Below are 22410 nucleotides of genomic sequence, written 5' to 3'. Positions count from 1 at the left end.
AGGAGTTGCGGGTAGGAATGAAATTGGAAAGATCATTGAGAAAATCGGTACTGGGGATTTGAGGGGTAGGGCGTTTGGAGAGGAAGTAACGTAGGGAAGAAAGGCTTTCTTGGTGAGGAATGGATGTGTATAAGAAGGTGACATAAGGAGGTCGCTACTTCTATATCTTCAGAGGAAGACGGATTGTTTCCGTCGAAATATCAAGAAAATACGTGTGAGTGTTCTCTTTTTTTGTGTTTCTATATTATGTGTTACTGTGTATTGTACTATTCGGCACTTCCGTGTTACGTCTATGAAAGCATATATATATATATATATATATATATATATATATATATATATATATATATATATATATATATACACATTCAAACACGAAATCCCGCCAAACGGCGAATAAATACTCATATATACAGAAACATATATAAGGAAAACGGATAGGAACACGTATAAAGGAAGAACACAATAGAGGTGGGGAAGGCGGAATCGAACGGATCACAAGAGTAAAAATATCGAGGATAGTCAATTTAAATTGACTATCCTCGATAGCTCAAGTGGTTAAGAGCATCCGCCCGGCAAGTGGAAAGATCCGGTGTTCGAGTCCCGGTTGAGGAGATATTTTTACTCTTGTGATCCGTTCGATTCCGCCTTCCCCACCTCTATTGTGTTCTTCCTTTATACGTGTTCCTATCCGTTTTCCTTATATATGTTTCTGTATATATGAGTATTTATTCGCCGTTTGGCGGGATTTCGTGTTTGAATGTGTATTTGGCCAATGTGGCTCATCTCTTTCTTCTGGCTATGCGTGCCACGAAACGCACTGTTCCTTTCCTGTATGATGTTGTATGAATTCTAACCCACTGTCCTTTCCTTTCCTTGTGTATTGTCTATTTCTCCTTTGGTGGGTGAAACAGCCCCCTGACGCCATCTCTTGGCTGAAAGAATCGGGGCGCTTGGCGACATATTAGACCAACGGATCTCAGGGTAAATTGACTATCCTCGATAGCTCAAGTGGTTGAGAGCATCCGCCCGGCAAGTGGAAAGATCCGGTGTTCGAGTCCCGGTTGAGGAGATATTTTTACTCTTGTGATCCGTTCGATTCCGCCTTCCCCACCTCTATTGTGTTCGTCCTTTATACGTGTTCCTATCCGTTTTCCTTATATATGTTTCTGTATATATGAGTATATATATATATATATATATAACACTTTTTGAAAGTCTCACGGACGTGAATAATAATGTATAACACTTAGCACTAGTGGACACAGACAAAAACACAGAAACACACAAAAAAAGAGACTCACTATTTTTCGAATTTTCGGTGGTCGTTGCCACCTTTATCAAGGAAGAGAGGGACAGACAGACAGACAGCTGTCCCTCTCTTCCTTGATAAAGGTGGCAACGACCACCGAAAATTCGAAAAATAGTGAGTCTCTTTTTTTGTGTGTTTCTGTGTTTTTGTCTGTGTCCACTAGTGCTAAGTGTTATACATTATATATATATATATATATATATATATATACTCATATATACAGAAACATATATAAGGAAAAGGGATAGGAACACGTATAAAGGACGAACACAATAGAGGTGGGGAAGGCGGAATCGAACGGATCACAAGAGTAAAAATATTTCCTCAACCGGGACTCGAACACCGGATCTTTCCACTTGCCGGGCGGATGCTCTTAACCACTTGAGCTATCGAGGATATGTAATTTACCCTGAGATCCGTGGGTCTTATATGTCGCCAAGCGCCCCGATTCTTTAGCCAAGAGATGGCGTCAGGGGGCTGTTTCACCCACCAAAGGAGAATTAGACAATACACAAGAGGAAAGGCCAGTGGTTAGAATTCATACAACATCCTACAGGAAAAGAACAGTGCGTTTCGTGGCACGCATAGCCAGAAGAAAGAGATGAGCCACATTGGCCAAATACACATTCAAACACGAAATCCCGCCAAACGGCGAATAAATACTCATATATACAGAAACATATATAAGGAAAAGGGATAGGAACACGTATAAAGGACGAACACAATAGAGGTGGGGAAGGCGGAATCGAACGGATCACAAGAGTAAAAATATTTCCTCAACCGGGACTCGAACACCGGATCTTTCCACTTGCCGGGCGGATGCTCTTAACCACTTGAGCTATCGAGGATATGTAATTTACCCTGAGATCCGTGGGTCTTATATGTCGCCAAGCGCCCCGATTCTTTAGCCAAGAGATGGCGTCAGGGGGCTGTTTCACCCACCAAAGGAGAATTAGACAATACACAAGAGGAAAGGCCAGTGGTTAGAATTCATACAACATCCTACAGGAAAAGAACAGTGCGTTTCGTGGCACGCATAGCCAGAAGAAAGAGATGAGCCACATTGGCCAAATACACATTCAAACACGAAATCCCGCCAAACGGCGAATAAATACTCATATATACAGAAACATATATAAGGAAAAGGGATAGGAACACGTATAAAGGACGAACACAATAGAGGTGGGGAAGGCGGAATCGAACGGATCACAAGAGTAAAAATAAGAGCATCCGCCCGGCAAGTGGAAAGATCCGGTGTTCGAGTCCCGGTTGAGGAAATATTTTTACTCTTGTGATCCGTTCGATTCCGCCTTCCCCACCTCTATTGTGTTCGTCCTTTATACGTGTTCCTATCCCTTTTCCTTATATATGTTTCTGTATATATGAGTATTTATTCGCCGTTTGGCGGGATTTCGTGTTTGAATGTGTATATATATATATATATATATATATATATATATATTGATACAACCCTCCCCAGGCTACAACCTTGACGTGGTGGAAGGGCTTGTGCGATCCGATGACACCTAGAGCTGTGCTACAATAATAATTGCTCCTGGTATGGTCACCCATGCAAGATAGGTCGATGGTTTAGAGCCAGACGAAAGGTAGCCACGTAGCGTCTTTTCCTCAGTGAGACGGCTGCAGTGGCGTCTGACCCCAGTGGGGTGGCCAGTAAGTGATGGTGTTACATTAAAAGCACTATTGAGTGATTCAACGGGAAACCACCTCAATTATCATTCCGAAGATAAATATAATGGTCACTACAGAGATTTTGAGTGCTGACAACTACAGGGCTCGGCCCAATCGGCCGTGTGTCGTGCCCGGCTGCGGGGTAGGCAAGGCTTCCGCGGTCGTCATCCCACGAAACCCTTGCAAGGCAAACCGGCGGCAGCAGGGCAGAAGACGTAGGAGAAGAAAAACAAATTAGTTAGAATAGGAACGTGGAATGTAGAACAATAATGAGGACTGGAAATTGGATAATATTAAGTGAGAGATGGAAAGGGGAAATATAAATATTTTAGGTCTATGCGAGGTGAGGTGGAAGAACAGTGGGGATTACTGGAGTTGTAATTATAGAATAATATACAGCGGTGGGGACGAGAGGCAACGAGGGGTTGCCATAGTATTAAATGAAGAGGTAGGAAGAAGCGTAGTCAACATTGAATTGTATAGTAATCGGCTGCGGTAATAAATATCATAAAATATCATAAAAAATTTACCAGAATAAAAAGTAAAAGTACACCCTTTCTAAATCCCAAACCCCAGGAAGTAAGTGTCCCTAACATTGATTCAGAATGAAAGGACATCCATGAACTCCCTTCTAAATTATGAAATTTGAAAAGAAATCGACCCCATTTTCCTCCACAAAAATTACATTTTCCCAATGGAAAGGCTATTTTTGGAGAATGTGGACTAAGTGAAAAGGGTTTATGCATCATCTTTTGCTGGCAGAATATTAGATTAGTCACCGCTTTTATCTCTCGGTTATGATGAAATATATTTCCAAAGTGAAAGGGAGTTTGTCTCAACGGGAGAGACCTATGGAAGTGGGGGTGGAGTTGGTGGGTGAAGGGGATCGAGTTCCGTGGGGATAGGGAATACGGATAGGGCATGGGAATCAAGGTGTGGGGTTAGGGATAAAGGGTGGTTGGCTGGGATGTGGGGGATGAGGAGGGTTGACGCGAACGCTTCGGAGGTTCTTCGGGAAACCGCGGTAAGATCCCGTGTGTAAGGGTGCGGGGAGTGGGTTACATTCCGTGGGCGGGAACCGTGCGGAGTTTATGTTTGTGTGGGTGAGCACATGTGTGTGTTTGTGTGTGTGTGTGCATGGAGTGTGTGCAGAGGATAGTGTGCGGTTAAGACGCGAGTGGGCGGCAACAGAGTGCTTGGTAAAAATGGGACTTTTCGTATCATTTCCAGAGGGCGGGGTTCTTTTCGTAGGAGTGGGGAAGGCAAGGGTCGGAGTTGGAGTTGGAGGCGATTGGAATAAGGAGATAAATGGGAAAGGGATGCTCGTCCCGGGTGCGTGATTGTGTGCCGGAACGGTCGCTTCGCCCGGGGTGAGTCGGAGACAGTTGCCGTGAGTTTCGGCTCCTAGGCCGCAGGTAGACAAATTCAGAAAGCTTTATTCAGCCGAACGAAATTGTTACCTACCTAGTCAAGCCCTTCGTTGTATAATACTCATTTCCACTAAATCTATGAATTCGGGTTCATCCTGAACAAATTAAATCCTATCTCTCGTCATTGAGATACCCATCAAAGGTATTATACCTTTCTACCTCTCGGAAACATTTTGTGGAGATAAGGAAGTGCTGCTAAACATTTCAAGTTTACAATCCTAAGCATTCCATACTTTTTCACATTTGAAATTAAATTTTCTTCTTTCAAATTTAAATTTAAAATACGCCCTATTTGGTTATTCATCTTGCTCTACGTGTTCTTACCATCATTCTCATTATTCGGGTTTGAGCATTACGTTCGATCAAAGATTGATAGGCCAGGAGAATATTTCTTTCGGTGTACTCTCCTCGAATAGTTATGAACATATGGGTGCTCAATCGTTATTTATTTTGATATAGGACCTAAAAAGAATCACGGTTTGATGCGATCGTGTATCATGATTCTATAATTCCCTTCCTGGTCTCCGTAAAGAAGAAGGATATAATGAGGGTTTTCTCATGAAGAAAAAACGAAAACAATTATCGTCGGATGCTTTTATCAATCATTAGGAAAACCACTTTATATTAACAAGATTAAACATATGGAATTTCTTTCTTTCATAATTCATGGTTACATAACTTATTACCCTTGTGCTCTAACACACGAAGAATTTGCAATATCAAGTTTTCTATTACCTCTTTCCTTAAGGCAGGGGAAGATATTTAATCTAAAATCAACCTCAGTTTATATGGTTTGTAACCATTGGGTATAAATCGAGTGCTTAATTTCTTATTCTATAAAAGTAAAAATTTTAAAATTCCCTAAAAAAAGTCAATTTCTACTATTTCAAGTCAAATATTTGTAGCTTATCAGGTTTTCCTTTATTATAATTCTGTGTTTTAATTAAAATAACGAGGTAACCAAAGAGTTTCACGGATATAGTTTTTCATAAGTATGTCCTCTGTAGCTGTCACTATTTCTTTACACTCAATTAGTTTATCTGTTACAACATATTTTAATATTAGATGGAAATTTTTATTTAATAAATATTGGTTTTCATTTTCCATTTTCTGCAATTGCCATTACGTTAGTCTGCTAGTTTACACTAATTGGCAAAAATCAATCAATGAAAGAGTGGGATGTTTATCGGGGGGGGGGATGTTATTCAATAATATCTCCTGGCACGTAGATGCTCCAGTTCATTGAATGATTCCGTCTCGTTCGTGACTAACGCAAGTATTCAGTACAAAATTACTATTATGTTGAGGCACCCAACCATACATATGTGTGATTTGGCCTTTTTTTAACGACGGTGATGTGAAAAGCATTAGTGTTCCAACGCAAAAATTAAGATAAACACATTCAGGGTCTACCTTAAAAGTAATGCACCTTCTCTGAGAAAAATACATTAATCGATCGTACTCGTAAATGCTTAAAATTCTTCAAAACATTCTTTCCCCTCACTAATGCACTTGCGGAGACGTGTCTATCACGCCTGTAGGTCACCCTGAAATCCCTCGACGGTAATGTTTGCCAGGAACATTGTAACATACATTTGGATATTTTCCACGGTCTCCAAATCCTTTCCTTTCAGCTCTCTCTTTAGTCGGGGAAACAACATTTAGTCACACGGAGCAAAGTCGGGACCGTAAGGAGGCTGGGAGGCCACCTGGGTTAAGAATTCCATAACGATGAAGGACGTGTGGCTGGGCGCTCCGTCGCTCCGTGTCACATAGCCAAAAAACACACTTCACGCGGAGCACGTCGTTTCTGTGCTCAGAGCAATCGGGTTACTGGCTAGGTTTGAAGGACAGTGCCTCCGCAAGATTTTCTGACAGGTGTTACCGCGCTGCCATGGACAGTCGCGTCAAAATAAAATCATGCGCATTGCTTTTATGAAAAATCATGTATTGAGTTAGGATATTAACATGAGTATTTCTTTTAAAAATGAAAAATAAACTTAAACCTCTGCATTTTGACGCACATTTAAATACCGCGATGATCTATTCTTAGCCCATATAATTGGGAAATCTCGAAAATCATAAACTGTTTTTTGACTCGAATAACTTTTAATCTAATGAAGACATAGATTTTAATTCATTGTTTTTAACCCAAATATTTTCCAGTATATAATCAGAATAAATCAGCTATATCAAAGTAGGTAGAAAAATGCGAAGATAAAATAATAATGGCAACATTCAGGAAAATTGAGAAATATATACATTAACGCCAAAGTATAAGGATTTTCAATTATTTTCCCTAAATATGGTTAACAATTATACTATTTCGTAGTTTTCTTTGAAATTGTTCTAGAAAAATATTTGAGGAAATGCCATTAGTTAGTACCATTGACTAAGTGCATAATAGTATTTACCAATACATTACCATGATAAAGGAAATTCAAGTGACGTACCGGCTCAAAAATTGTTATACCTTTGGTAACTTAATTCCAATGAAAAATACTCTTCGATGTGAACTTTTTTTAAATGTCAATGACATTATCATAATCCTAGAATGCAATAATTTAAATTGTTGGCCCATCCATTCTCAATTCTAGTGATCATAATTAAACATTTATTTTCGACGCATATCTAACGACACATTATCACAAAGTCGGGTTGGACTAGTTCACCCTTTAATTCCGAGGAACGTGATTTCCACCGAGTTTTCGAATGGAGGGATCACAAGTGGGGATATATGTGCGGGCGGAATACGATAAAGTTGGGGCCAGGAAATGGGTCACTCAGACCCCTTTCCTTGGACCCACGAAAGAGGCGACAATATCCGGGCGAAAGGCGTTCGGCCGCCCCTACTCCCCTCTTCCCGCGAACCTCCCCATCCGCTTAAATGAAGTCTTGTGCCCCGGACGTTCAGGCCTTCCCCATCCTCCCCGAATCACCCCACCCAGGACGAGTAGTAATGCGTTTTGTGTGCCGCCAAGCGTTTACAATAACAATATCGGGACCCGAAATGGAATTTATTCTTCATCGGCCGGAAATCCAGCAGAGCTCGTATTAAAATGCAAATCCGTCGGCAACTTAGGCTCTCGACCCGTCCCTCCTACTCCCAGCCCACGCCCATAGCCCCACTCTTCACCCTGTGAAACCCCTTCGCCTCACACCATTCCGCTCGTCCGGCGTCGCCGCCCAAACCCATCCCCCGCGCTAGCAGGTCCCTTCATCCAGCGTAGGGGCCGTGAAAAATGAATTCATTCGCTCCCGTATGTTTGAGTGATTCGCTCAGAATTAATTGGGCCGACTGACAAAAAAACGCAAACAATCGCATTAAACCCTGAGTGCTTTTGCGAATAAGATCTCTAGAGGAGGCTTTCATCCGCCCTCAATGTACCTCAGAAAGTTATATTCAGTATTAACCTAATGAATTCAGGGAAACTCAATTTCAGGCGACCCTTGGCCCCATACTGGTCAAGAATGAACATTAACCGATTCTTGAGTTAACGGTCTAAAATAAATGAATTATCGGCACAATTAATTTTTGGGGCGGATTCTTTTGAATAAGTAGTTCGCCGGCGCAGCGCTGCTTAGGAAGCCACCCCTCTTCCTTGGTAACGACTGTATCCCTAGAAAAGAAAAGGTAAAATACCTAGGAATAACTATTGATAAAGGCCTCAGATGGACCCAACACATTAAACAGGCCATCGGAAAAGCAACAGCAGCGGCGGCAGCATTAAAGCCCATCATGCAACCAAGATCACTGTTAGATCTAAAAACAAAAAAAATCATCTACACGGCCATGATCCGTCCTCTGCTAACCTACGAAGCGCGAGTATGGCTACAAGCTGCCAAAACTTACCTTAACAAAATACAATCGACGGAGAATAAAATTGTTAGGAGATTCGTCGGAGCCCCATGGTTCATTAGAAACAGCGAGCTGAGAAAGGACCTAAATTTAACGCCAATCCTGTCCATTGCAAAAAAGATGGCTACAGACATGGATGCTTCACTACGAAGCACCGAAAATCCCCTCTTGATAGACCTATGGAGTTACTCTCCTGGAGAGTTGACAACGCACAAAAGACCTAAAATAGGAACAACAGCTCATGTCCCTGTGCCACACTGAATTTACATAAAACTAAACCAAGGAAGAATAAAAAAAGGGGAAAACGCTTATACTAGTTTAATAAAATTAAAAAAAAAAATATGTATATAAAATAAATTATAGTAAAGAACACTTAAAAAAAAGACATCAACAAGAAAAAAAATAAAAACTAATAATACAAGCAAACAAATTATCATGAAGGAAATATAAATAGAAACACCTTAAGAGACGCATGCTGTAAACAGCTTCAGCTGGACGCAGCAATTTAGACGGTCAAGCGACCGAGAAAACGCACGGTCGGACGGTCGGTGCTTAGGAAGCGATGAGTACAGAGTTAGAAGTGATTGATTACCACCAGGATTATTGAATAATTTCAATAAATAAAGATTATTAAAATATCAGTCAATTAATCAGGAGACAATATCCAAGTCCACTCCTCAAATCAGACGTTTAAAATTATAAAATGCATTACACTTTAAAATGTATTTACTTATTTCATGTACTTAACATTCTGCAGTAAAATATATACGCCATGAATGAAAAGAATCACATCAAATTTTAAAATACTTGTCGTAGACAATAACTCCTATTTTCCACTATAATTTATTTCAATATTTTTAAACGAAAAGATAAATGTAGATGTACTGCTGGCAGATTTCTCTCTGATTATATAAATACATATAATACACATTTAAGTTAAATGTGACCGTGGTTTTTACAAAAGAGCATAGTTTTAAAAATCCGCTTAAATACCGTCCCGGACAGGCTCTCATTGTGTGAGTATCAATTGGATATTTTTTTAGAAATAAATTCTCTCTTGGTATCTTCATCAAATTACAAATGTATTTGCCATGATCCAATTTAGGCAATTTCCACAGGATTATTTTAGTAACTGTGGAATTGGGAACAATTTGTACTGAGCAACCTTTCTCCACCAAACCACTATCGGTCAAAAGGATACTACGAACCAAAGAATTTCCAGAAGAAATCGGTCTTAAAATGCTTTTCTCTAATACCCCTCTCCGTCGTTTTAAATGAATTTGGCTCCATAAAATTACAAAATTTGAAGGATAAAATGTTGATAAAGTTTGCATAAAAATAGGGTAAAAATTTCAAGTTCATTTTTAGCCATTCTTTGCCGATCTTTTCCGAGTAGAGTCAATAGGTGCTGTGACAGCCGTAAATTCCACGTTCTTTTGCGAACATTTATCCGAGTCCACATACACAAACCTGCAGTAAATATCTTTCAGATACATGGAAGCCTGCATTGGCAAAACGCCTGAGAATTAGAGATTAATCTCTCAAATAGCATATCGATTGCGATGGATTTCCTATGTACACTCTCTGGTTCGTTTCTCCCCGTATGCACATTTAAGGCATTACTGAGGAAAATTATATACACATATTCATCAGATTAGTTTAGCAAAAAACTGGAAAAATATGTAACGAGTACACAGTTGAGCAATTTAGGACTGAAAATATAATGCTTTCATTTAAATTCATAAAATTTGCTGCACAGAATTCATTTTTATTGAAATTTATTCCCTTTTACCCCAGAGCGTTTTGATTTCTCGCTTTAGTGTGTCAAATGATTTCGAAGAGCATGCGTAATTTAAAATATTTTCTATAAAAGTGAAAATGATAATATGTAGAGTGAATAATTTTCATATCAGATCCGTGTATCGCATTTTCAATATAAAAGAAAACAAACAATAAATAATGCGTACATTGAGTGTACCATAATTTTTTCTAAAAGCTCCACTAAAATTTAATAATTTTTCATCATCCAATATTGAAATTACTTCAGATGTATGAATATTGCCCGTGAGCGCTGATTCATATAATTTCAGAACCTTGAAGAAACGAAAGTCAGTGAGAAATAAAGAAAGTGTGTATGTATTCTAGAAGCAGTCTTAATAATGAGTGTAAATATGCAATTGGAAGCCTTGAGAAAAAACTGCATACTATATGTGGATGATTCCACAGTTCTAATCCCACAAATTTTTACATTTCGTCTGAATTTTCGCTTTCTCTGATTATAACTCAATGGCATGTATGTCTCGAATCTACTAGTTACGCTGTCTCATCCAAGCCATCCGTGTTTCCACTTATTTTATATGACACGTAGAACTTACGAACAGTTGAGATCATTTGACTTAATCGATTCGCATTACATATGAAATCTCGCTTTCATAAACCATAATATGCGACTTAAAGCTCTGGCAGCTGACTCATCATTTGTCTGGATTTTCCGGAATGACTATTTTTGCCGTGAAGACAGCAGTTGCATACCTACGACAATGAATCGCGAAGAAGACTGCCGTGTTGCAGTCTTATGCTTCGATGGGCAAAGTCTTACCTCCAAAGTTGCTTCGCCAAACCGCAAGCAAGAGCAGCGAGGGAGGAAGAGTATGAGAGGAGATAAATTCAAGGTGGGGGTTGGAGAAGGCGTCGTGAACCGTTAGCATAGATCAAAAGACTTGGAGAATAGCTGGGACAAAAATGTAGGCACTTCGACTTCACGCCTGTGTTCACCCATTGTCGCCAAATTACACCAAAGGAAAACTACTCTGAAGGCCGGAGCGTTGTGGATGTTTACCGCTGACGCTTCGAAGAGCGGCCATTTTCTCCTGCTGCCACGGACGGAAAAAAATAAATATGTCTCTCCGTTATATTTCTCAGCATGAAATCATAGCCTCGTTAAAATAAATGAAGATATTTTGGTATGTTAGTTGCGAGTTTCGCCGAAAATCGTTGGACATACTCAATCGGAGGTGGTTTCAAATCAAATTTATAGCCAGACGGAAAATATATTATGGATTTAAATATTAATTTAAATAATTCCTCATTTAGTGTCACACAATAATGCATTAATTGATTAAAGGATAAGAATTTCCTTTTCAACAAAAAGCTATTTCTGTCTATTGTAAGTTTGTAATACGAGTGTAGGCAGAAAACTAATGCACACATGCTTGTAGACCACAAACAGAATGACTTCAGAAGCACTTCTGATACGCGTGATAGTAACGTTCCTCTCGACTTGCATGCGCAGGTTTGAGGTTGTTCCATTCATCCTGTGTATTTCGAGAAGCGGAAATATGGAGACATGTTCTAGTGTTATTACAACGCGAGTTAAACAGCGTGCTATTATTTAATTTTCAACTACTAAAAAAGTGACTCATACTAAAACTCATCGCCTTATAAAGGCTGTTGATTGTGATAATGCTGTCGATAGGTCTACTGTAAATTGATGGGTGGTAAAATTTTGTGGTTGCGGGCCTGGAAAAGCCATAATTGTTAATGAAACACGCAACGGACGTCCGATCACTGCCACAGAGGATAAACCTCGCATACTCGTCGAAGATTTGATTCAAAATGATCGGTGAATCACTCAAAAGCGTATCGCACGCCATATTGAAATATCCAAGGAAGAATTTTGTCGTGTTAAAGGCAGTCTGGCGCCATTAATCTTGCAACATGACAACGCTCCTCCACATACCTCGCGGGCAACTGGAGAGGCTCTGCAAAACCGGAAATTTGAACCAATTCTACGAGGGTCATCCGGAAAGTAGTACCCGTTCGTGCCGCATGAAGTGCTGACGACGCGAGTAGCCGCTGGACGAGGTCAGATAGCTTCAGTGGCTTGCCTGCCTTCTCTGAGCCAAGTTGCGTGACGCTAGCATTGCCTGTGTTGTTTCTGTGATTGTTTACAATGTTTAAAAAAATTGAGAACGCCGCCAGTTGTGAAGTGAGGGCAGTGATTAAATTCCTCAATGCAAGAAACGTTCGCCCATGTGATATTCATCGCCAATTAAAGGAGGTGTATGGAGACAATGTAATGGACGAGTCGTCTGTTCGGCGGTGGTGTCGCAACTTCAACATGGGGAGGGGGAACACACACGACGATGAGCGTTCGGGGAGACCGTCTGTCATTACAGACCAACTGGTGAGCTCAGTTGACGAATTCGTGAGGAACGATCGGCGCGTCACAATTGATGACATCTGTGAGCATTTTCCCAATGTTTCTCGAACAATTGTTCATGAAATTGTTAAACACCATCTGCATTATGCAAAAATTTGTGCAAGATGGGTCCCTCGCGTATCTCAATGAGCTGGCGGCGAAGGACTATGCAGCAGGAATACAGAAACTTGTCACACGTTATGACAAATGCCTTAATTTGCTTGGAGATTATGTTGAGAAGTAGTTTAAAGTATCCTCTTTCAAATAAAATTTTTTATGTTTGTTAATATTTACTTTTGTGTCTTTATTTCACGAACGGGTACTACTTTCCGGATGACACTCGTACACCCCACTAATCCCCCCGATTTTTTCCTCAATCGATGAGCCACCTCAAGGGTAATCATTACACCTCGGACGATGAAATGACGGCAGCTGACAAGTCCTGAGTTCAAGAAAAGTCAGAAAAGTTTTCAGTGACGGAATGAAAAACCTTGTTACACGTTGTGAGAAATTGTTTAGCCTTAACGGTAATTATGTTGAAAAGTAAACATATGATTTTGCATTTATGAATTTTACTTTAATCTACTTTTCGTCCGATCTTGCTTTTAGTTTTTGCGCGCACTCTGTAAGCATCTTTGCATTACTTTTCATCCTTCCCACGTAATCACCTACCAGCATGAATGCTACATTTTGTTGGAAGATCTCCTGCTTGTTCGACCTATTTTCTTCTTCACTTACATTTGTCCCCATTAAAAGTCTCATAATCAACTCGTTGTTCAACTTTCCTCAACATTATGATCCTCCGTTCCTCCATAGCTAATATTATTTATTTATTCCAGCATCAGTTTCTTCCGTTTTTCATATTAAAATGTTTCATCAATTAGGTTTATAATGACATGTATTTGTTCATTTATACTCAAATAATTTATGCCAGCACCTATAAGAAGAGGATGAAGCCCATTGCTGCATGACTGTAGGGACCCACATGGACCGTCAAAAAGTTGAAGCCTTACAGTCGACTGAACGCGGATGGGAAAAAATAGTAAAGGAAAAATATATTGATCCACTTACGACGACAGCCCCCCAATCTTTTTATTGAAAAGTATGAAATCGCTGGCATCTCCCTCTCACTTTCCAAAGAACCGTATGAATTGAAGTGGTGAACTGCATAGTTTGGGAGTTCGTAACAGTGGAGAATGTTCAAGCCAACTGTTTGGAAATTTTACTTGTTATCCCCAAACGATGACGCCATTAGCAAAATCAAGTGATGCTGAGAGCACTAGTGGAAGGCAGGGAGGCAGGAGACGACGATAGATGAAGAAAATTATTCGTTATATTTAATCTTAAGCTGCTCCTGTGTAGCTTCAGGGTGTAGAAAGTATTGTACATCCGTGATATTCATTTTAATCATACTATTCATAAATATACTAATAAATACATATAACTGAATACATACGATCGTATATTAATACATACTACATAAAAATCTTGCCCACTTAAAACTCGCCGTCCTTTTGCTCCAAAATTATGTCATGGTTGCAATTTATAAGGAAGGTTGACCCTAGTAAATTTTCTTAAATATATTTTGAATCCTTAAAAGTACCGGTCATAAATTGATGCATTCACTATTTCAGTGAATTAATTGCACAAATTCCAAAGAAACTGCGGGAGATGCCGCAACAGTAACTTTTAACGGAGTTATCCGCTAATGTGCATTTAAATGCAACAATTTCAGAGCGTAAAAATCATTCGCCTTGACTGGGACTCGAACCCAGATCCCTCAATTTCCGGTCGAGTGCTTTAGCCACTTAAGCTACCGAGGCGTCCTCTTAAACTCTGAAATTTTGGGGCTTTTAAAGGAACTAGATGTTGTGACGAAATGCCGTACATACAATGTCACATGCATTCGTAGTCGTGCGCGAGGCGCCACTGTCCACGAGGTTAAAGCCAACTTTAAACACTTATGGTGTTTTCCCTTTGACAAATTCCAAAGAAACTGCGGGAGATGCCGCAACAGTAACTTTTAACGGAGTCATTCGCTAATGTGCATTTCAATGCAACAATTTCAGAGTGTAAAAATCATTCGCCTTGACTGGGACTCGAACCCAGATCCCTCAATATCCGGTCGAGTGCTTTAGCCACTTAAGCTACCGAGGCGTCCTCTTAAACTCTGAATTAATTGCACGTTAAATAGCTACTCTACACACCATTTTACAATAAAATATAATCAAATATCTTCTTCGAGGTGATTTCATTAACCCTTAGAGTAGAGCTGGCTTTGTCAAGGTAATTGCATTAGTTAAGAAAAAATGTAAGAAAGCAAACGAAAATCATGGAAAATATTAGTTTTAGATCTAATTTTAATATATTGAAAACTGTGGTTTTTAGGCGGGATGCTGCGGAGATCTACTCTGCTTCGGATATTTGTCCTATTCGGCTATAAAAACACGTGAAATGGAAAAATTACGACCACGGCGACTCGTCACGTATCATTTTTCCAGCCTTTTGGTTAGTGAACTGTGCAGAAAATCAAGTGTCTAAACCCTGAGGTCCAGTCTCCAGCGTTTTGCTTCGCCATGACCACTCTCTCGTGCATAAGAGCAGCAGACCAATCTTGGGGGCCACGGAGAAATAGGCAAATGCACTGTGTATCCGACATCTTCGTTCCTCAGGCGATGCTTAGTGCGCAGTGAGCTCCGTCCGCCTCCGACTAAACGTCCAAATAAATGCGCACGGCGGCAGTTCACGAAAGTGGGACTCCTCTAGGACCTTCAGGACTTCTTATCGCTTGGCTGCATTCAGGGAGTCGCAAGGCAGATGACTCTTTGCAAACAACTGACGCACGGGATTACCTTTAAATTCCCCATGGCTGCACGGAGTTAATGGCAGAGTGGAGCGTTTGCACGTCACGAGAGATCCAAGAATCGGTCACTTTTGTTCTGTTGACTGAATTTTTAACCGCGGACCAAAAAATCCTGATATTCTTCAACGTAGTCACGTCCTTAAAACGTTTCAAAACATAATATTTAATTTTAATTAGCAAAAAAAATTGCTTAGCATTATTAGTATCTCAAGTAGATATGGGAAGATACATGTCATTTCCGCCATAGAGAGTGGTTATTATTTCTACCATAAACTTTCTCGAATAGTGAATGTATCATGATATAAATATTTCATTCTAATTTCCTAATATGCTTAGATATTGAAATACAGATTTCAGATTATATAGTGACTATGTTGCCATAATTAGGCAATTTTATTCAGATTTAGCTAAATAAATGTTTGTCCTCTTCGTCTAAAAACCCGCAAAATTTAAAGAACCTCTTTCTTGAATTGTTTTATACAGATATCTTTATACTTTCGCTAAACATTCAATCACTGAAATATAGCCTTAGACTTTCGGCCGAAAGTGATACCATGATATTACCTGGCTAACATATAGTAAATCTGGGTAAAGTTACATTCATCAAAATTGTATTCAAAATTCATTCGTGTAAAATATCCAAATAAATAAATGTTATTATTTCATAGATGAAATTTTGTGAATAAAGTTTTACAATTCATTTCAAACTATACCTAGTGAGAAAAACCAGAGTAAGAAAGAAGGGTAAACGCTGAAGATATGGAATTCTGAAGTAAAATGACACAGGCAAATACGCACAGTGACACGAGATTTTTGTAATATTCTGTAACTTACAAGCATTCTTAGTAAGCTATTGTATAAATTATATTGAAAAAAATTATTTTTCACTCGTAAATACACTGAAAATAATAATGAAATCAAATATCAGAAAATCCGTTACATGATATTTTAGAGCTATCCATAATACTTATTATTAGCGTTTTTAGTGCGTTAAGGTAAGGAAAGGCTTTAATATTCATGTATATTAAAACCTTTATATTGAAAATCCACCAAATTCATCCGTATTTACAAGGTCTCATCATAATATTTCCTGACAGAAAACTATCACTTAATGCACATTCAATTATTTCAGTTTCCATATTACTTATTTGTTTTGCGTTTATAATTATAACTCCCTCGGCATTTTCCGGAGTGCTCAAACATTTTTAAAGAGAGAATATCCTCCCAAATGTGTAGAACATTGAGAGGTGGGTGACATTTCCAAATCCAGAATACGTCTCGGGTTAGCCCGAGCTTCACCCAGCTGTTTATTCTTATGGTCACTAACGTATCCTGGAAACACGTGGGTGAGTCGAAAAAAGAATCGGATTCCCCCACTGTGGCATGGGAATTGCAAACGTCAACAAGCATACTACGATATGACCTTTAATTCTTAATCAAACCTAACCTTGAAATGATTACATTATTAAACGACGATCTTTATTTTTTATTAATTCTCCAAAGCAACTAAAATAACTTCCTTAACCTTTCTCCTAAAGTTGAAAAGAAATAAATATTTTTTAAACTTATTTATTTTAACATAGGATAAGCAATGCTTTTGGCCAATATTCCATAATTAATTAATATTTATTCTTGTTAAAAATTATATTTTATGTGCATAAAAATTCCTCTGTAAGGTAATCCCTTGTCATGATTTTGCATCTTGTTTCTTTTCTCCAGCAATGTCCAATTTGTGCACATCAATAATTATTAATGTCAAATATCGCGTTTTCATTGAATGATATTTAAGTAATAAAAAATCGTCAACATTGAGATATTTTTTAATTCCACACAAATATCCTCGTTTGACTCATGCAGAACACATTTGTAAGAAAAAAGCCATAAAATAACATTTTTCCATTCTTCCACTAAAAAAATTCTCTTGATTTAATATCCTTCCTATTGTTGTAGATACCACTACAGGAATAAACGCAGTATGATTTTGGCTGATCAGAGTCTTATGCGATTAGGTGACAGGAAAACCATACTTGTTTACGTCACCCCTTTATCCAAAAGATATAATTTTCACATACTCTGCGGATTAGTTCAAAGAGACCTCTGTGTCAGAATCAGTCAACGGTGTCATTTTTATTATGGAGTTGGGTTGAATGTATTAAATAAGTTTCATCAAATAGGTGAAATAAGGAAAATATTCACATCGCTATCCATATCACTTCTCATTCACCATAATCACTTTATACAAAATGATTTTCCAAGAATTTTGTTTCTCGTAAGGATGTACTTCCACTCTCACAGTTTATTCATCGAAACTGACAAAACCATGTGCTATTTTACCATATCCTTTCTCAGTAAGGATCACCTAAGGGGTTGACCATTGGTTTGTCATTGAGACAGGTTTTTTAAATCCTACATCAATTTATGGTTTAAATAGATCCCTTAAGCTTATCCTCATAATCTGAAAAAACGTTCCCCAGAGTTTTAGTTCTTGGCAAAAGTTAAAAATCTACCTTTTTGGGTTGAACGTGTCGTATTTGCGGTATTTATGCTCTAAAATTTGTGGAAGAGAGTAATTATTTTACGCAATTAATAAGCCATCAGGTTAAATAGAATGGATATTTATTGCCAAAAATGTTGTATTTTCTACTCATTTCACCACAAAACTAAATTAATATTCAAGAGCAACTCATGAAATTAAAATTAGCCATATGTTTAACATTAAAGTGATAAACTTTCAAGTTTCAGATGAAAGAAGCTTCTTCAAGATATTATAATTCTCTGAAAGTCTTAAGAGGTGTATCACGTACGCACATTATATTGTTCTGTGGCACTAAATGAAGTTATGCTTAAGTATACAAAATCTTCATTCACCACTTTTGACTAACATCGTTTTAAATCTATTGTAGTAATATGGGTGGATGTATTTTTTCTATTAGTCTAGCTTCTTGATTTACTTCCACAGCGAATTTGTTGTTTTGTTAGATTTCTTTTTATGGAATATTGCTAGAGTTGTAATTTCCGCATCTCGAAGATATTGGTTTTGATTCAATTATTTACTTAATTAATGATTATAATGATCGATGTGTATTCAAAATGTAAGGGTCGTTTTCTTATACTTAAGTATTTGCTTCAAGAACAAAGTTTTCTTATGTTTCTTAAGTTCTATCTATTGATTTTCCCTGAAGCAACAGAAGTTATTGTTTTGATTCAGTTGTCATTCGCCTCTCGAGGAATACAAGATAACCATGTCTGCGCAAATCATTACATTGCTCTTGCCAGTGGAAAGGTGCGGGCAGTGCTACGATTTTGGTTTGAAAAAGGATCACGAGGAACCCAAATTCATTGGGAGCTGTCTAGTTTATGGACCTAGAGTTATGAGTGAAGGATATGTTACACCTGTGGTGAGACTTCAAAATTGCCCACGAAGGTGGGCCCCAAAAATGGTTACCTATCATCACAAAGAGCAAAGAATATATATTTTATTGCGAACATTAATAATTTCTATTTCATTTATTGCCTAGTAATAATGTTACATATTGTGTAATTATTATAACCTAAAAAGTGTTAAATGCATTGTTAAAAATCAATGAAGTAGAAATGTAGGTATTCAGTAGGTATTAGATTCATATTTTAATTATTTCGCTACCGAATCCAAAATAAATCATGCATAAGAGAAAATGCCGCAAAAATTATTTCTGGGATTTCACATTTTGCTGTGCAATTTTTAACTGTCAAATTCAAGTGAAGCGTGTTTACGATATTTTAATTTGTTACCGACGGAAAATTTCATCAGGTTATAATTCATTTATTATAATTTACTCTAGGTGTTCTGTATGGTGACAAATAGTATGAAACGTAAAGGGTTGCCAAAATTTAAAAAAATATATTTGTCTAAATGATATGCAAATTCGTAAACTCAAAAATGATTTATTGGTACAAAAGCCGTCATCATATCCGACTACAACTCGTCACCTGTGGATGGCGAGTTGACATGTAATTTGATTATGGAAGAAGAACGGTGAGGTGCCCTAGATATGGGAAAATTTTTCTCCAATGAATCTAACCTAAATGGCTTAAGGCTAGAGAGAAGGACTTGATAGAAGGTTTCCAGTTTTGGAGGGTTTGGAGGGTGAAGAGAGGAAGGTAACGGCGCTTATGGGAGATCGGTCCGTAGGAAGATAGGGCGGACGTGAAGCCAGGATAGGAAGACGCATGAGACAATTTGGACGGCAGAAGATTTGAGCGCAACCAAGCTTTGCTGAGGAGAATCGGCTGCGTTGTCCGTACAATACCGCATCATGGTTTTGAGTCCATTTTTTTAATGGTGATACTACATTATTAGAAAAAACCGGTAGTGAACTTTTTCTGCCGATTGATGCTATCAAATTTGCCATGAATAGAGAATATCGTTTACAAACAACATTGAAACTATCTAGGTGTAAAAGATATTATGAAAACGGAAGATAAATACAAACGATAAAGCAAACACCTAAATTCAATGATGTGACTAAACTAATGAGTTTTCGTTTGAAGGTAGAAATTTGATTACATGAGAGAGAATTAATGTACGTTTAATTTGTATAAATAAACATATATATATATATATATATATATATATATATATGTGTGTGTGTGTGTGTGTGTGTGTGTGTGTGTGTGTGTGTACCTTAAACTAGGCCAGCAACAAACAATATAAAAACACATAAATAGAACACTCACACGTTATTTCTTAATAATTACGACGGAATTTAGCTCCGTCTTCCTCATAAAATCAGTACCGATATATATATATATATATATATATATATATATATATATATAATTATACACATACATACATAGAAAATTATGCATATACATACGGGTTACGGAAGTCCAGGGGTTAGAGCGTTGGACAGCTGACCGGAGGGCCCGGGTTCGATTCCTGGGCAAGTCTCTCTGGGCACCTGCAGTAGCTCGATTTACACAAAGGAGATCGCTCGCTTTCTCCATGCATTTCCTAGCGGATTAAATACGAGTTCTGTCCAAAAAATATTTACCTTGCAATATTTTAAGAAAAATAGCCCTACTAGACCAATGGGACCTTGTAATCTTCAAAATACTTCTCTTATGACCTCACACTTGAGTTCCAGTGTATCTTACCCTTTTCAAAGCAAACAGCAATCCTCTTTCGGAATGCTCATCATCTGCCACGTCATATCCTCCTATATATCTCATCAACCAGCAGTGAAGAAGACTGGGCATTTGTTTCATGGTCTTAGCTTTAAACGTATGACTCATCTCTTGTTATGATCTTTCTAAGAAAAACCAGTGCAATATTGCAGATTGAGCAAATTCCCTGCAACTTGAGCACGAGCAAGGAAATCTGTACGATGATGGAATAAAGAGAAATATATCCCTTCATTGGGCTTAAACCTTGACGTAGTGGAACGACTTGTGCGTTCCGATGACCCCTAGAGCTGTGTTGGCGGGCGCAATGATAATACTTCCTGACAGGTACACCCATGCCACCAGATAGGTCGAGGGTTAGGAGCAGACGAAAGATAGCCCGCACAGCTCCTGTTCCTCAGTGAGGTGGCTGCAAACTCAGACACTGGTTTACCCTCATGTGTGTCTTATGTATGTGTGTGTGTTAATATATATATATATATCTGCATCCAAGGAAAAACAATACTTACGTCGCTCTTGATTTTGCAAGCGTTCCCACCTCCCCGTGGCTCCAATCCCTTCCTCAGCCCATCACTCCACAACCGGAACAGCATTTAGAACGCTCAAGCAAGGGTAGAGCTCGAGTCCGGCCCTCGCTGCCTGGGGCATTCTCGTTTCGAGGCCGTGAGTTCGTACCAGAGGATCAGTGGGCGTCCGAGTGGGAAAGCACCCGGAAGTCCTAAAAGTGTGCTCTCCAACCGCCTCACTTCCGGCCTTAGTAAAAGTTTTGTTTTAAGGTGCATCCGCTGTGGATACGGTGCACCATAAGAAACAGGCGACTCGAGAGTGTTAAATTCGCTGACGCTCGATGGAGCGGCGGCGGCGGTAGTGCGGTTGGGTCCGGTGGCCTCGTCCGGCGCCGGAGCTTTCTGAAGCCAACTCATTTAATTGGATTATTCCATATCAGAGCACAATTTAACAAAAAAAACAGAACTCAAATCGGAACGATGGGAGCGCCACACGGTGGTTATTCCGGGAACTTTTTGATCAAGGTAGTATACCAGGGTTATCACAGTGACTGTGATACATTTCCGTCAAGCTACAGATTCACCGGAAAACGAATCGAACGAATAATCTTTTTACGATGAAAACTTAATGAATGCATTAATTTCTCGGTCTTATATTCGTTATTTCACCTTGCATTGATTTTGTTAATGCCAAAATCATTTATTTTGAGAGAAATTTTCGGAGTCATTGATTGCTCGAGCATCAATATAGCTCAAAACACTGCAGGTAATTTCCCATATGTATTTTAAAAATTCATGACCTCTTTCTAAGTTTTCAAATCATTATATATTGTAAATCTTTTATATTAAGTGCGTCTTACATATTTTACGGTGAACTGAGTGGATGGGGTTCAGGTGGGGAAGAGAAAGGGGAAGGTATGATGCTCAATGACATTAGGGCCGAGATAAAACAATGGTGAAATCTTAGTTGTCATTGTGGGGGTATTGAGCTAAGGTTGGAAGCCAGGAGGGACAGTGTCTCACAGAACCTATATTTAATTCTATCGGCTAATTTCATTTAGAAATTTTACTGGCTTCCCACCCAGAAACCCCAAGTTCGAATCTTGGCGGCGTCGATTATTTTTCATTGGAATTTCGATCGCTACTTGAGGTGCTTGAGAGAAGGGCACTTTGAGTGAGTACGCCGTCCGTCGGATGGGACGTTAAGCTGCGGACTCCTTGGCGCCTTTCGTCAAGAGTAGGCTAATGCCGACGCCGGGTTTCTCTCCACCCTTCCCCCTATCATGTCCAAACCAAATGGCGCAAAAGATCTAAGCTGTCGGTCGCCGCCCGTAAATACTTCTAATCATTTAGAAATCACAGTTTCAGATATACTGCTTAG

Source organism: Hetaerina americana, unplaced genomic scaffold (assembly GCF_022747635.1).
Source record: "Hetaerina americana unplaced genomic scaffold, ioHetAmer1.1.p SCAF_12, whole genome shotgun sequence".
In the NCBI taxonomy this organism is placed as follows: Eukaryota; Metazoa; Arthropoda; class Insecta; order Odonata; family Calopterygidae; genus Hetaerina; species Hetaerina americana.
This window is presented reverse-complemented; position numbering follows the sequence as displayed.